Source organism: Dasypus novemcinctus, chromosome 3, assembly GCF_030445035.2.
Source record: "Dasypus novemcinctus isolate mDasNov1 chromosome 3, mDasNov1.1.hap2, whole genome shotgun sequence".
NCBI classification, from domain to species: domain Eukaryota; kingdom Metazoa; phylum Chordata; class Mammalia; order Cingulata; family Dasypodidae; genus Dasypus; species Dasypus novemcinctus.
The window spans coordinates 50,854,984-50,867,012 of NC_080675.1; the positions used below are offsets into that span (position 1 = coordinate 50,854,984).

Consider the following 12,029-nt stretch of genomic DNA (forward strand, 5'->3'; position numbering starts at 1 on the left):
ACTGTACATGGAGCGGTTCATATGAATATAAATTTATGAAATATCTGTACTTCCTCCTTATAATGGCTACATATTCAGCTACTAAAAGACAAATTAAACTTATTTATAAAATTATTTACAGTTTGTATCATCTATAGGTATTTATTCACATTTACAGATTTTATTTAATAGATGCATTTGCACATGGAAATGACAAATATAAAATGATTTCCATATGTTGATCTCCTTTAAAATAAATATTTAAATTTTATTAATCTTTTTACTCAAATGCAATAGTAAAAAAGCATGCTAATTTTAGAAGAACTACACAGTAGTCTTTCTTAAGATGGTTTCCAATTTTTTGTTATTAAAGCAGTGATGGGTGAAAACTGGAATTTTTCCAAATTTTATATATATATATATATATATATATATATAATGTATATGTCTGCCTTTCATCTATCTAGCCATCCATCCATCCATCCACCCAAACCTTTTTTAAAAATTTCTCCCCCTCCCCCGTTCTCCCCATTGCCTGCTCTCTGTGTCCATTAGCTCTGTGTTCTTCTGTGTCTGTTTGTATTCTCATTAGGCAGCTCTGGGCACTTATCCTGGGACCTTCCAGAGTGGGAGAGAGGCGATTACTCTCTTGTGCCACTGCAACTCCCTGTTCTGCTACATCTTCTTATTTCTCTCTTCCATGTCTCTTGTTGCATCATCTTGCTGCATCAGCCAGCACTACTGCATGGAATGGCTTTCCCGTGCTGGGCAGCATTCCTATGCAGGGCATCACTCCTGCCTGGGGCAGCATTCCCACAAGACCCAGCACTCCACATGGGCCAGCTTGCCCTCACCAGGAGGCTCTGGGCATCGAACCCTGGGCCTCCTATATGATAGACAGGAGCCCTATTGTTTGAGCCACATATGTTTCTCAGGAGCCACATCCATTTCCCCATCCAAATCTTTAGAATAGAGTGTTAGAAGTAGATTTACTGAGTCAAAGGCTAGAACATTTTTGGGCTCTTGATACATATGACCAAAGTTACACTGCCATCAGTGGAATCATAATATAATATCCATCTCCCCAGATTAAGTAGTATAATGTATTAAGCGTTGACAGTTCTGTAGATGAAATATTTCTTGTTGTCTTAATTAGCATTTGGAAATTAAAAATGAGGTCGAGTTCTCCTATCTAATGTTTATTAGACATTTTTTATTTCTCTTTTGTAAAATGCTTAGTTAATGTATTTTGCTCAATTTTTCTATTAGGAGATTTACTTTTTTTCTTATTGTTTTTTGAGAGTACTTTTAGACAGAATGATGTCATCAACATGGCAATGTAAGACATAACCTGGAAAAGTTTTCCCTCAGAATCAAATAATAAAAGGAAACATCTCACCTGCTTAGAACTCTGGAGAATAATAAAGATTAGAGAAGGACTCCACAAATGCTGAATTGAAGAAAAGAGGAAAAATCCCCAAGAGCAAATAGGATATTTTCTTCCTGGAGCTGCCAGTCTAGACCCTCCCCCTGATGAAGTACCATGCAACTTGGGAGTTGTACAGAGACAGCATGGCCCCAGGCCCTCGATACCATAGATACAGACTATAGAGCCACTCACAGTAGCAAGTTAGAACCTCACACATATCCAGGCACAGGGACCCAAGTCCACAGAGGTCCAGGGTAGAGCACAAGCTGTGGAGGAGTGCCATATACAAAGGGACCCCTGGGAGCAGGGGAGAGACAGCAGAGGAACTGTTGGCAAGAGGTGCACTCACTCAATCCAGTCTCTGTTCACTGGACCACCTAAATACAAAACGGATCTTTCTGGATTGATCCACCTTTCTGGATTGGCCAAATATGGGTCCCTGGGGCCAGATACCCTAAAAGGGAAGAAACCAGAGGTAGAAAATCCTCACAGGGAAAAAAAAGCGGTGTGGGGGGGGGGGGTGGATAGGGGGAACTGATCTGCTGTAAGACAGGACTGGTCCCAGAACTAAAAAGTATAAGGAAAAGGGGGCACTGAGTGAGGGAGAGAATTTAAACAAATCATAGGAGTAGGGCAAAAAATTCTGCACAAAAATAAACAGAAAAGATCATGATTTCCAGAGAAGAACAGAGGAAAAGAAGCCTTCTCCTGGAGGTTAAACAATTTCACAAAGTGCAATTTTAAAAGTTGTACTCCATATCCAGGGCAAGAAACAGATGAAGAAGAGCTGAGAAAATATGGATGGTTAAACATGGGCTACTCAAAGGGCCAGAATAAGTTGGACCAAGTGTCATAGAAAAGCCTTTCATAAAGTCAATCATATAAAACCCTATAAAGAGGAAGAAACTGACCTTCAGAGTTAACAGATCAAAATAATCAGATGCTCAGAGATGAGCAAAAAATTAGAAGCCATACTAAGGGAGAGAAAGACATGGCTCTGTCAAGGGGGAAAATGAAAACTTCAGAGGAGACACAGAATTTGGAACAACTAATCAAAGTAGTTCAAATAAATCTCCTAAATCAATTCAAGAAATTATGAATAAAGAGCTAAAGTGTATTAAGACAATGTGTGAGGATATAGAAAATTTTGAAAATTTAAAGAAACGTAACAGAAATTATGGGGATGAAAACCACAATATTGGAGATTAAAAATGCACTAGAGGCTTACAACAGCAGATTTGAATAGGTAGAAGAAAGAAGCAGTGAACCAGAAGATAGGACAATCAAAATCTTACAGTCAGAAGAAGAGATAGAGAAAAAAATAGAAAAAAATTGAACCATATCTGAAGCACATACTAATCGACTATGGAATGCCAAAGATAAAGAAAGAATTCTGTAGGCAGCAAGAGACATGTGATTTGTCACATGCAAAGGATCCTCAATAAGACTAAGTGCCTATTTTTCATCAGAAACCCTGGAGGTGAGAAGGCAGGCATATTTAAGGTACTGAAAGAGAAAAACTGCCTGTCAAAAATTCTTTATCCAGCAAAACTGCCCTTCAAAAATCAGGGAGAGTTTAATATTCACAAATAAATAGAAACAGAGAGATTGCCAACTAAAGAATTTGCCAACAATTTCTACCCTATAATAATTACTAAAGGGAGTTCTGCAGATTGAAAGGAAAAGACAGGATAACATGGGTTGAAGTAATGTAAAGAAATGAAGATATTCAGTAATGGTAATTACAAGGGTAAATGCAAAATCCATTGACTGTATCTTCAATCCACAACTCCATTTCCTAAGAGTCAGAATAAAATTGAACAAGAAAAAGGCATATTTCCTGAAAATGGACATGCAAAATATAAAAAGGTATTGTGGGGTAAAAAACAACAGAAAGAGGGGAAAGAGAGGAATATGGGAGCAGAGAACATGTATGCTATTGAAGCTATATTGATATTTTTCAAATTAATAGCTCATAGATGTTCAGTCAGATATATCACAAAAGATTAACTACACAGAAAAGGAGGTTGCAAGAAAGAAAGAGAGAGACAAAAAAGATATGACATATAAAAACCAAAGGGAAAAATAGTGGAGTAAGTACGGCCTTTCCAGTAATAAAACTGAATGCTAATGAGTTAAATTCTCTTGAAAGACACAAATTGGCAGCATGGATTTTAAAAGTATGATCCAACTATATGCTGTTTACAAGGGACTCACTGTAGACCCAAAGACATAAAGAGATTGAAAGTGAAAGGATGGAAAAAGATATTCCATACAAATAATAACCAAAACAAAAACCCCAGCTGGGTAGCTCTACTAATACAGAACAAAATAGACTTTGAGGCAAAAGCTGTTACAAGAGACTAAGACAGACACTATATATTATTAAAAGGGTCAATCCACCAAGAAGAAATAGCAATTTTATTTATGCACATAACATGTTTCACAAAAATACATGAGGCAAACATTGGCAAAACTGAAGGGAGAAATAGACATCCCCACAAGAATAGTTGAAGATTTCAATACACCACTTTTATCATAAGACAGAACATCTACAAAGATCGATAAGGAAACAGAGAACTTGAATAATATGACAAATGCATTAGACCAACAGACTTATATAGAACATTGTACCACAATACAACAAGATATACACTCTTCTCAAGTGCACATCGACTGTTCCCCAGAATAAACCACATGCTGGGACACAAAACAAGTCTGAATAAATTTTGAAAGATTGAAATTATCCAAAGCATCTTCTCTGGCCATATGGAATGAAGCTGGAAATCAATAACAGGCAGAGAACTGGAAAATCCACAAATACACGGAAGTTAAATAACACAGTCTTAAAGTCAGTGGATTAAAGAAGAAATTACAAGGGAAATCAGTAAATACTTTGAGATGAATGAAAATGAGTATGTGTAGCAGTTTGATGTTATTTATAAATTCCAAACATAGATATTGGATTATGTTTGTAAAGTGGTCTGTCAGAGGTTTCACTTTTACTGATTAAATTATGATTAGGGATTTGATTGGGCCATGTCAGTAGAATGTTGAGTCCCTGCCCCCTTGGTGGGTGTTCACAGAGAAAATGACAAAGCACAGGAGTTAGTGGGAGTTTTGAGTTGGAGCCTGGGATTAAGCACACAGAGGAGCTTGGTCATGAGGCAGAGGTCTTGGGAAGAGAGAACAGCCATTCACCTGATAGTCTACTGCTGACCTTGTGGAGAAAACAGAGTAGCTGAGCCTGGAGAGAAACAAGCGCCAGGAGAGAGACAAGTCTCATATCCGCCTGCAGCTGATATTGGAAGAAGCTAGGACCACAGAGACTTAAGAGGAAGAGGAAGGCTGAATGTTGGCAGCCACCTTGCTTCAACACATGGCAACAGACTTTGGTGAGGGAAGAAATTTATGCTTTATGGTCTAATAACTGTAAGCTTCTACCCAAAATAAATACCTTTTATAAAAGCCTTGTACTTTGAATCAGTGCCTCTTTGGCTGACTAATACTGAATTTGGTGTCAGAGAGTGGGGAAGTGCTTTTGTAATTATCAAAACGCTGGAATTGTTTTATAAATGGGTAAGGGGTATTTTTGGGAGGAATTGTTAGACACTTGGTAGAAAAGATCTACAGTGCTTTGAAGAGACTGTTGATAGCAAAATGGATTCTAAAGACACTTTCTATGAGGCCTCAGGAGTAAATGATGAAACTATTATTGGAAACTGGAGGAAAGGCGATCTGTGTTAAAGTCACAGAGAACTTAGCAAGATTAACTCTTGGTGCTTTATGGAAGGCAGAATTTAAAATTGGCAAGCCTGGGCATGCAGCTGAAGAACTTTCCAAAGAAAACTTGGAGAAAGGGCTTGCTTCTCCTTGTAGCTTATAGCAAAATGCTAGACAAAAGAGATAAGCTGATGATTGAACAGTTGGGCACAAAGAAGCCAGAAACTTAAAATTTCAAGCCTCTGGAAATCATGATAGTGCCTCATTTGAGGACTTAACTAAACTTGGAACTTGTAAATCAGGATTGAAAATGCAGTTATCTAGGAAAGACTTGTGGAAAGTCTTACTGTCTGATGGCTTCAACCCCTGCTTCTTGCATGCTAAACCAATAAGCTTTTTGAGAGAGCTGTAGGAACAAAACCACTGTCAGCTTGGAAAAAAGGGACATGAAAAGGAGAGATTGAAGGAGAAACAGCTTTAAAAGGAAAACCATGGAAGCTGAGATGTGGAATTAAGACATTATCTTGGGCCAAGGGAGGAACCTCACCCATGTGTACAGAGAGGGTGAGTTTGCCCCAGCAGTTGAAAAAGGTGAAAGTTCCTGCCCAATGTTCAGGGAAAATTTTGTGACTCCAGGGTACAGAGGGGGTGGAGCACATTCCCCATGGAGTAGAGAGGTTAAGGTCACCACCCCATAGGTCTAAGAGGGGTGGACTTGTCCCTGATGGATTAGGAAAGGCCAGGTCATCAATTCATTGCTCTGAGAGGGTTTATCCTATATGCCAAAGTTAGGGAGGATGTTGTCTTCACTTCACTGTTCTAGGGGGATTAAGACTCTAACCAAAAGATTGGGTAAAGTGTGGCAATCACCCCAATGCTCTTGGAGGATGACGTCTGGAACTTGGTCAACACCCAGATGCTTGATGAGGGTGGAACCAAGAAAATGGCCCTTGGGCAAGCCTGTGGAAAGGGTGGGTCCCCATGTGGCACCAGGGAGAAGAAACCATCATCTCAAGAATGACTCTCAGACTTTGAAATCTAATGAAGCAGGCCCTGTAGGTTTACAGAATTGTAGGGGACCCACGGCTCATGTTCCTCACCCAATTTCTCCTTATTATAATGGAAGTATTTATCCTTTGTCTGTCCATTTACGTATTGGAAGCAGATAATTTGTGTGGTAAGTTTCAGAGGTCTACAGCAAGATGGGACTTTGCCTTCAGGCAAACTGTATTTCTTCAAACTGACTATGATATGATTCTCTATTTAGCATTTTTAAAAAATATTGTAATGTCTTTTTGGAATTCAGAGGATGGAATGTAGCAGTTTGGTATTATTTATGAATTCCAAAATTAGATATTGGATTATATTTGTAAACTGGTCTGTCAGAGGTTTCACATTTACTTGATTAAATTATAATTAGGGCTTTGATTGGACCATGTCTGTAGAAATAAATTAAAGACAGAATAGAACACAATAGAGAGCATGAACAAAACCAGAAGCTGGTTCTTTGAAAAGATAAAATTGACAAACCCTTAGCTAGAGTGAAAAAGAAAAAAAGAGATGATGCAAATAAAATCAGAAATTAGGGGGGAATTACTGCTGACCCCACAGAAATAAGAGAATCATAAGAGTTACTGTGAACGACTATCAACAAATTAGATGACCTAAATAAAATGGACAAATTCCTAGAAACACAAAAACAACCTATACTGACCCTAAAGGAAATAGAAGATAAGATCAATTACAAGTAAAGAGTCTGAATCAGCCTTCAAAAATTTTCCAGCAAAGAAAAGTCCAGGACAAGATGCCTTCACAAGTAAATTTGACCAAAAACAGTCCAAGAAGAACTAATACCAATCCTGCTCAAACTCTTCCAGAAAATTGAACAGGAGGGAACATCACCTAATTCATTGTACAAGGTCAACATCACCCTAAAAACAAAGCCAGATAAAATACTACAAGAACGGAAAATTATAGACCAATTTCTCTAATGATAATAGATGCAAAAATCCTCAACAAAATACTTCATAGAATCCAACTGCACATTAACATAATTATACATGATCAAGTGGGTTTTATCCCAGGTATGTATGTGTGTTTCAAAACAAGAAAATCAATTAGTGTAATACACAATTAATGAAATGAATGGAAAAAACACATGATCATCTCCATTGATGGAGAAAAGGCACTTGACAAAACTCAGCATAGTTTCTTGATAAAAAACACTTAGAAAAATAGGACTAGGGGATGCGGACATGGCTCAACTGATAGAGCGTTCACCTACCATATAGGAGCTCCAAGGTTCGAACTCAGGGCCTCCTGCCCCGTGTGGTGAGCTGGCCCACATGCAATGCTGTCACGCACAAGGAGTGCCATGCCACACAGTGATGTCCCCTGCGTAGGGGAGCCCCATGCACAAGGAGAGCGCCCTGTGCGAAGAAAGCAGAGCCCGCCCAGGATTGGCGCTGCACATACAGAGAGCTGACGTAGCAAGATGATGCAACAAAGAGACACAGATTCATGAAAGCAAGTGGACGCAGAAGAATACATAGCGAATGGACACAAGAGAGCAGACAATGGTGGTGGTGGGGGGATAAATAAATTTTTTAAAAAATATAGGACTAGAAGGAAACTTCTTCAACATGATAAAGGGCACATATGAAAACCCACAGCTAAGATCATAGTCAATGTTGAAAGACTGAAAACTTTCCCTCTAAGATCTGGAATAAGACAGGGATGCCCACTGTCACGAACTGTAATGCAATATTGTGCTGGAAGTTCTAGCCAGAGCAGTTAGGGAATAAAAAGAAAGAAAAGACACACAAATTGGAAAGGAAGAAGCAAAACTTTCACTATTTGCAGATAACATAATCCTATAGAAAGTCTGGAAAATCTACAGCAGATCTACTACAGCTAATAAGTGAATTTAGCAAAGTGGTGGGGTACAAGATGCAAAAATTCAATAGTGTTTCTGTACACTAGTATGAGCAATCTGAGGAGAAATCAAGAATAAAACTCCATTTACAATAGCCAATAATAGAATCACATATCTAGGAATAAATTTAACTAAGGATGTAGAAGACATACTCAGAAACTACAAAACTTTGCTAAAAGAAATCAAAGAAGATCTAAATAAATGGAAGGACATTCCATTCTAATGAATTGGAAGGCTAAATGTTGCAAAATGTCAATTCTATTCAATATAATTTACAGATTCAACAGAATCCCAATAAAAATTCTAACAGCCTACTTTGCAGGGAAGGAAAAGCCAATCATCAAATTTATTTGGAAAGGTAAGAGGCCCTGAATTGTCAAAAACATCCTGAAAAAGAAAAACAAAATTTGAGGACTCAGACTCCCTTACTTCAAATCTTATATAACCAAGCTACAGTGGTCAAAAGAGCATGGTACTGGCACAAGGATAAACATATAGACCAATGGAACTTTCAGATTGAGAGTTCTGAATTAGGCCCTCACATCTATGGCCAAATGATTTTTGAGAAGGCTTCCAAGTGTACTCAATTGTGGTAGAATATTCTCTTCAACAAATGGTGTTAGGAAAACTGGGAATGCATATGCATATGCAAAAGAATGAAAGGAGACCCCTATCTCATATCATATGCAAAAATTAACTTAAATTGGATCAAAGATCTAAATATAAGAACTAGGACTTTAAAGTTCCTAGAAGAAAATGTAGGGAAGCATCTTCAGGTTCTTGAGTTAGGTATTTGTTCTTAGACTTTATACCCAAAGTAGAAGCTACGAAAGGAAAAATAGATAAATGGGACCTCATCAAAATTAAAAACTTTTGTGCATCAAAGGACTTTATCACAAAATTATCTGTTAAAGGTTTAATATCCAGAATGTATAAAGAAATCCTATAAGTCAACAATAAAAAGACAAATAACACAATACAAAAAAAATAGGCAAAAGACTTGAATGGGTATTTCTCCAAAAAGGATACAAATGGCTAAAAAGTACGTGGAAAGATGCTCATTAGTTATTAAGAAATGCATATCAAAACCACAATGAAATACCATTTCACACTCTCTAAAATGGCTACTGTTTAAAAAACAGAAATTTACAAGTGTTGGAGAGGATGGGGAGAAATAGAAACACTCCTTCATTGCTGGTGAGAATGTAAAATGGTGCAGGTGCTAGAGAAGACATTTTGGCAGTGCCTCAGAAAGCTATGTATAGAAATGCCATATGACCCATCAATCCCTCTACTAAGTATACACCTAAAAGAACTGAAACCAGGGACTCAAATAGATTTTTGCACAGTGATACTCACAGCAGCATATCACAATTGCCAAAAGACGGAAGCAACCCAAATGTCCATCAACCCATGAATGGACGAAGAAAATGTGGCATACACATACAAAGGAATATTATTCAGCATTAAAAAGGGATGTACTTCTGGTTCATGTAACAACATGGATGAACCTTGAAGACATTATGCTAAGTTAAATAAACCAGACACAAAAGGACAAATATTGTATGATCTTACTAATTTGAAATAATTAGAATAAGCAAACTCAGAGTTAGCATCTAGAATTCAGGTTACCAGGGGCTGGGCTGGGAGTAGGGAATGGGGAGTTAATGCTTAATTTGTACAGAATTTCTATTTGGGATGATTAGAATGTTTTGGAAATTCATGGGGGTAATGGTAGCACAACATTGCAAATGTAATTAAACCAGAATTATATATGTGAATGTAGTTAAAAGGGGAAAATTTAGGTCATATTTATATGACAGTAGAATAAAAATTAAAGGTAAAACATAGGACTGTACAACAGTGAACCCTATTGTAAACAAAGGACTATAGTTAATAGTACAATTATAAAACTGTTCTTTAATGAATTATAATAAATGTACTATACTAACACAAGGTGCAATAATAGAGTGGTATGTTGGAAAAAGAAAATATACCCAAATGGATATTATGGACTATAATTGTAATATTCTTTCTCCAATTGTAACAGTTACCACACTAATGCAAAGGGTTAATAATGGGGATGGGGTATATAGTAACACTGTATATTATACATGATTTTTCTGTAAACCTACAATTTCTCTAATCAAGAAAAACTTTTTTAAAAAAGAATACTTTTACCCTGAGGATATTAACATTTGTCCGTCATGTTTGTTCAAAACAATTTTTCCAGTTTGCTATTTGTTGCTTAGTTTTATTAATGATTCTCCTTAGCACATAAAAGTTTTACTTTTTTTTTCTTTTGCAGCCAAATCTATCCATTTTGTCTTGTGTGTGTGTGTTTTCCAGTATTTTTTTTATCTGACAAGCTAAAATCAGTCATCTATACTTTCTTCAATTTTTTCATGTCTTCATTTTTACATTTAATTATATTACACAACTTGTATTTACTTTTGGTGCAGTGTCAAGGAAGAAGTCTACTACATGATTCTCAAATAGTTTGACTATTTTTCTGACACCATTTTTTGAATAATACATTATTTCCCCATACCTTTTAACTTTTATATACAGTCTTCATTTTTCAGGATCTACTTTTAATAAAGGAAATCTAATTTATTCTAAATTTTAAAAAAACATACATGACATAGACTTATTAAAGGATAGCTTGATTTAAAATCCCCTCCTTTGTTATAATAGTATTAGTTAAGGGCTACTTTAGCCCTTTAAAAAAGAAAATGAATTTTGAGCACAGCCTGCTAAATGTCTAATAAAAAATGCAGCTAAATAAGTTTAACAGGTCTCCATAACTCTCTGACCAAATCATACTGTACTACACAGCTTTTAAAATATGTCCTAAGTAAATAAACCTACTCTTTTTTTTTTTTACGTTCTGGCAAACTGTTTATTTTTAATTTTTTAATCTTTTTTTTTTTTTTGAAGATACGTAGATTACTATGCTGCAATAAGAAAAAAAGAAATTGGGACATATGTGGTAACATGGATGAGTCTTGAAGACATTATACTAAGCAAAGTAAGCCAGACACAAAAGGACAAATATTGCATGGTCTCATTAATATGAACTAATTACAAATAATAAACACATGGAATTAAAACCTAGCATATAGGTTATAAGGAGATATGATGAGGGATGAGAAGAACTATGGATGCTTTTATGTATGTAGAAGTTTTAGTTAACTTGACTGTAAAAGTGTGGAGATGGATAGAGTTGATAGTAACACATTATAGTGAGTAACAACTGGTTTATAAATGGGATTGTGACTGAAAAAGGTGGTCTGGGGAAGTAAATGTCAATAGAAAGTAAGCTAAAGAATAATCTAGGGACTGAATGACATAGTGAACCCAGAGGCGGTTTAGAATTGTGGTTAAGGGTACAAATGCAAGAGAGTCCTTCTGTAAGCTAGAGAAGATGTACATCACCATTGCAGGGTGATGGGAATATGGAGAAACATCGGAAAACTAAAATTGGTGTGACCTATAGACTGTGGTTAACAGAAATTCTATAATATTTTTGCATTAATGCCAAGCTATACTGAGTTGATAATAGAGGTATATGAAAAAAGTGTGCCAAATGTATGCAATGGACCACGATTGATGGTAATAGTATAATGATATTATCTCATAATCTGTAACAAATGTTCCACGAGGGTGTTGTGGAGTTGTATGGGAAATCTACACATCTGTATGATTGTTTTGTAAGTTCACAATATCTGTAACAAAAGTACATTAAAAAAATAGTATGGGTTGGGGGGAAAATACACCAAATGTAAGATAAGGAATATAGTTGGTAGTAATATTTTGACAATGCTCTTGCATAGTTTGTAACAAATGTTTCATACCAATGCAAAGAGTTGGTGGAGGGGTGATGTATGAGACCCCTGTCTGATGTTATGTATGTTTATTTTGTAACTTCGCAATCTTTACTATACACTTATTGTTTATGTG

General features: G+C 36.4%; 2 protein-coding genes across 8 annotated transcripts in view; one reads left to right on the forward strand and one right to left on the reverse strand.

Annotated features, from left to right (window-relative positions):
* Positions 1-12,029, forward strand: part of RTN1 (reticulon 1) — a 521,272-nt gene that overhangs the window by 156,804 nt on the left and 352,439 nt on the right. The gene's annotated exons all lie outside the window — the stretch shown is intronic.
* LRRC9 (leucine rich repeat containing 9) overlaps positions 1-12,029 on the reverse strand; it is a 145,530-nt gene that overhangs the window by 105,053 nt on the left and 28,448 nt on the right. The window lies entirely within an intron of this gene.